The sequence below is a fragment of the Atta colombica genome, unplaced genomic scaffold (assembly GCF_001594045.1).
Source record: "Atta colombica isolate Treedump-2 unplaced genomic scaffold, Acol1.0 scaffold96, whole genome shotgun sequence".
In the NCBI taxonomy this organism is placed as follows: Eukaryota; Metazoa; Arthropoda; class Insecta; order Hymenoptera; family Formicidae; genus Atta; species Atta colombica.
In genome coordinates this window covers 1,964,874-1,971,027 of record NW_017259590.1, presented here as the reverse complement: position 1 = coordinate 1,971,027, position 6,154 = coordinate 1,964,874, and positions in this window count along the sequence as shown.

Here is a 6,154-nt window from a genome sequence, read left to right as displayed (position 1 = left end):
GGGGGGGGGGGGGGGGGGGGGGGAGGGAGGAGCGACGAACGAGAACAATAAAAAGAGCGCGATACTTCTGCGAATCCATCCGCTTTTCACGGCGAAAGATGGCCACGGATAATTAAGCGAGGCGATTAGATCAAGGTCTGCTAATGATACTTCCCCTTAACATCAAGAAACTCGTCACGTTATACAATGAAAAAATTTTAAGAATCAATTATTGCTGTATTAAAACTAAATGTGGAAAAAAGTAGAATAAAAAAAAATTAGAATTTAGAATGTGAAATAAAAAAAATATAAAATATAGAACGTAATCTGTGTATGCAGAATATATGATACAAAATTCAATAAAGTAAAGTACATTAACCTTTAGGTGAATAGGTAACGTAGCTATAATATTTCAAGTATATAGTTCCAGTATTTCTTGTTCTAGAAAAAATTATTTATTTATTTATTAGTTTTCACAATCAAAAAACCCAATTCTGTCTTTAATGTCCAAAACTCAATGAAGGGATAACTGTAATATAATAAAAAATGGATATAAAATTAAAATTTTTCTTAATATTCTGAGCAGGCCCCCCACCCCCCTACTTACAACTTACGTTCTTCAACCATCTATATATTTAAAGGTTAAGTACAAGACACAGAACATTTTATTTCTATTTCACATTTACTTTTTTGTTTTAAAGCATTTTCTTTTAGGAAACGATTTTCTTGATATGTCTCTTCCTCCTGTTCAAAAATGCGTTCTTTCTCTAAACGTTCTCTCGCGGCGACACGTCAGGACGCGAGCGGGGAACCAGTGCTGTAATAACGAGGCTCATGAGCTTGTGTAACGTCGTCATTTCCATGGCCATACGTCGTCGTCACGTAACTTTCTAAACAAAACTACTCTACCCACCTATCGGTGCTACCGCCGTCGTCTCGGTACACTACACGCGTTCGTCGTCCCTCCTGCACCACAATTCGGAATTTACAAGCACCCGACTGCGCCGTTATCATACGGGACCGGTCGATATTCTCCGTCTATTCGAGATTCGACACTTGCCGGAAAGTGCCTCGACGCTTTTCAATGGCATCAAAGTCGTCCGCGCGGCAAACCGAGTTTCCGACTTCTCTTCTCACGCTTCGTATTCTCGCGAGTAAAAATAATCCAGTTTAAAAAGCGAAGGAAAAAGTCGACGTACGCGAATCTATGTAAATAGTTTCCACGCGGCAGAAGCTTACTCTTTCTCCATGAGTAAACCGAGTCATTCTCCGAATGATTCTTTGTGACAGAATTTAAATTTTTCTGGGAGAAGATGGGAGAAGATATATTATTTTAGATATTATTATTATTATTATTATTATGAAATTTGTACTACTTGTATGATTTAAGAGAATTCTTAACTGATAATATAATTCCAAAAGAAAATGATATTCAATGGCTCGTATTATTGCTTGAGAAAGAAATAATCGGCAAAATACGATGATTTGCGGGAAGAAGTGATTACATGAACATATAATGTAAAAAATAAAATGTTAATTCCGATTTAAAAACGTATAATGAATTTTGCAAGATATGAAAAAAAAAGTGAAAATTAACACTGTTAATTTAAGTTAAAATTAACATTTTATTTTTTATAGTGCAAATATTGACAAATATTCAACTGAGCAAAATTATGCGACAACGCCAGTGTTTGCGGAAGAAAGCAAGACATTTTCGGCCAGATGGTTCTGCCGAATTGTTTTTATTTAATTTCATCGTCGCGTTCCACGATCGATCACAACGTAGTTCGGTTGTTAGAAAATAATGAAGGACACCGAAAAGGGTAATGCACGACGGCAACGAACGATATAAATCCGATAGCAACGGTGTCGCTGGAAACGTGCCAACACGGACATCTAAGAAGTCTCTCTGGACTTCAAATCTGTGCCTGGCACGCGCGAACGATCTCGGTTTACCATGAATAAACAAATAAATAATTAAGTAAACGTACATAGAGAAGGCGATAATGAGGAACGATAAACTGTCAATCAAACGTTAACGTTCTAGACAAAAACAAGATAAATCCATTACTTATTTAACTTCGCTCATTTTAATTACAAATCCCTTACCTATAAAATGAACTTTACGGATGTGTCGAGTTCTTGTAACAGATTGTAACATTTGCATACTGGTTGAGAGTAACATCTAATTTAATTAGATGCGTTGATAATATAGATTACATTATATTTAATAATTTATCATCATCAATAACCGAATCCAAATCAAGCAAATAAACGCGATTAAATAATCTGCTTGAAGCAGCATCCCCATTTCATTCATAAAATATGTTGTTCATTCACATTACTTTATACGTTCATTTATTTGATCTGAATCCCGATTTAATAAAGTCGATAGAAGTTATTATATTGTAATATATGTATAGTAGTATTAAAATATACGTTAAGAATTAAAGAACTAAATGTTAATATTTAGTAGTGTTTTAGTATACATTATGTCCGCCTTTAAGACGTTACACTAATTCTGCGACAGAATTTCATTTGGAGATTGCGTGCGTATCGAGCGAGACGCAATCCATAAATAAAGCAGAGGATACCTCACCACAATCGATCTAGACAACGCTCGAGCTCTTTCCTTCACGATAAGGGCGAACAGTGCCGTGTTCGATAAATGAGAATACGGGACGCCAAACGCGCGACCTACTTAATCGGTCGTCAGATCGGGACTGATCTAATTAAGATTAAGATAGCGCTTTTCGCTTTCGGATTACTTTTGTCCAACGCGAAACTATTTTGAGGTGGCCTACTCTATCCAACTGGAACAACGACTTGCACGTAATAGAATATTGATGACCCCGCATTACGGTGTTCGATATAACGGAGCATCAAACGGAAAGCGAAAAAAATTTTTCGCTGACACAATGTCCAAATTTTCGATGGCAAAGCTTCGATTACATATTGCGTTGAAGGTTGCCAATATTCAATAAGAATCTAGCTAGTGTCTTGAAGAAGCATATAAAATCGTTATTCCACAACTCCCTTCTCAGAAATACACCCATTTTCCATATAATATTGTACGAAGCTATAAATTAATAAAATTTTAGAATTTATAAAATAATTGTTATCTGATATGAGATTCCTAAGACATATAAAATATTTAAAAAATAAGTTTTTTAAAATTAAACACACAAAACAAGTGTGTAATTTAATTATACGTAAAATTAATCAATTGTCATTTATTATTTCCTTTATATTCAACCATCTTATTTTCTGTTTGAATGTATCATAAAAAACAACTTTTCAAAATGAATTGTTTTACGATAATATTCTGTTACGATCACTATGCGGCTTATTAGTAGAACATTATAGAATACGGCACGGCGGTGACTACAAAATTTATTATTAGTGAACCGCGCGATGTGTTAAGAACCCATTTTGCGCTCGCAATAATAATTTTACAGCTCTCCCTTCTCGCGCAACACTCGTTGCAGCGGTATAACAGCGTAGCAAAGTGCCTGAGAAATGCGGCGTGCGGCGCGTAGAGTCCTGAATTTTTCAAATCAATCTTCCTCGCCTCGATGGCGCCGCGAGGCGTCCCGCGGTGAGCAGGAACGCGTTCAAAACGGGACAAGTCTCAAAGAATGACTTGTTCCCTAAGCAAAAATAACCGACGCGATGCAAAAGTAAACAAACCGCCCTGCACGCACGTACAATTTCGGCACAGTACCGCTCTCAAGCGTTTATCTCACTCGGATTGATAAATCCAACCTCCTAACATATCCTCAAAATATAACAAGTGAGAGAAAGAGAAAGAGAGAGAGAGAGAGAGAGAGAGAGAACGAGTGTGCAAATCTAGAAATGTAATAATTTAAATACTAAAATGTATCGCAATAAATTATATTATTACATCATATACAAATAATAAAAAATAATTCAGATAATAATTATTATTTATGAAATAATATTTTTAAAAATGTAATGATTTAATAACAAATGTATCTTATCCAATTAATCATTAAATTTCTTTTATTTTACAGAGTATTTAAGAGAAGATTATATGTACATGTACTACTCCCTTGTACCCTTCATGTACGATTATTTATTAATCATATATCAAACTTAAAGCTTAAAGCGAATCCTTTTTTTTTTATTTCACATAACTATTCCGATTAAGATGAAAGATCGCATAGCCGATCCACGTTCTGTTCCGACTGGTTCCGTGAGAAGCTCCTACTCCCCGTCGTCCATCCTTTCTCTTCGCACTCGTTTCCCTTCTCCGCCTCCTTCCTGCCCGCCACTTCCGACGACGTGTGGATTCTATTCCACGAGCTTCGCTCGCGCAACGAACAAACGTCGAGGTGAACGTTAAAGCCCATAGCGGACAGGTGGTTTTCTTTGACGACGTTGTCGTCGCAGCGGCAAGAGTTTAAGGAAATGTGAACGGCGTTTACGACGGTTCGGTGACCTTCGGCCAGCCGGACAATCGTTCGCATGAATCGCCGTTCATATGCTCTCCTATAACGTTCTTTCCCTACCGCACGCTTTAGCTCCTGCTGCGTGAAGACATACGAGTTCGCGCAATGTACAATAGCGGCAATACGGCTCGGGATTTTATATCCACTCGACTGAAACACGGTAGCCACCCGGTAGCAGAATTGATAAGCGGCGAAACAAACAAGCGACATGTCGCCATTCGCAGACATGAATCCGAATATCTCGAGCGAAACAGCGAATAAAAACGAGTATGAACGCGATCGAATCTACCGACAATGTCGAAATATCTCACACGTACTGAGAAAAATTTCTAGTTGAAAATGAACGAATCAGAAAATTTTCATCATATCATTTCAGAATTCTGATAGTTCAATTCAAAGAATTTTGACGGATCCAATCAGAAAATTCTAGGGATAAATTATTTATTTCTTATTCTTATTTCTTATTAACACTTTGTGCTTCAAAGACAAGGGAATTACAAATTAGGAGATAGTGTCCATCAAGGAAACACACCTGTATTTATTCTATCAACACTGACGTCCTTGCTCTCATTTTTCTATCTTAATCACGGACGATGATAAAGTATCTGACGCTTATATTCTACACAACTCAAGAGTCTCAAGATTAAAAAAAAAAAAAGTTAAACGCTTAATCTAGTAAGAAACTACGAGTTTCAAGCTTTCGATGTTATAAAAATTACAAGATATAGATACAGAAAGAGAGATTATAATTTAATGATGTTATTAAAACGACCTATGTCAATGTTTATGCGAACTAGGTGATAAAGTTTCACGTTGCGATATGAACTTGAACGTGGTAAGCACATTCCAAACATAATTTCTAACTTATCATTATATTCTACTGCCATAAAAAGAGAAAAATAATTCACAAACATAAATGTAATTACCTTCTTAAGATAATACAATCAATATTGTTAAAAAGAAATCATTATTTTAATAAGGTATTTCAATAAAATTCTTATTGTCATACTTTTATTATATTTATAAGCGGCTTGTTTGTACAGCCAACGATCCTAAAACGACTAATAATAATGGCAACAATAATAATAGTTGCAATAATGATAATATATACTACCAAAGCATCTTGATAAATGGAATTTTCATGAAAATGTTCAACGATCTACGCAGTAAATTCTGTTACAATTAACTTGTGATTAAGGAAAATAAATTGTACATCAGTGTCACGCATCGCAAACAGCAGTGCACCGCTGATTAAAGATATCTTCGTATTATGTGTATAATAAGCGCGGTTGAAAGCAGAGACAACTAAAAATAACATATTTACGACAACCATTGATATCGTTCGAGCTCGCTGGTCTCTTTGATTCCTCAGACTATCCTCATTGTTTTATTCGGAATTGTACTTATATTATAGGCTACACGATACTTTCATTATTAATGCTATATCCTACTTATTAAAAAAAAAAAAATCTCTATATTCTCTCGCAATTCATTTTTTTACAGAAATGTAAAATTTTAATTCATTTATAAAGTTCAAGTCAATTTAAAAGTTAAACTGTCGTTAATTATAAATATAATAATTGAATGAATGTGTTCCATGTTTATATTCGATTGACATACAATTAATTATATCTATTAAGTAAACTGCTCTAACGTTATAAATATGAATATTAAAAATAAATTTCAGGTAAAAGGATTTATCA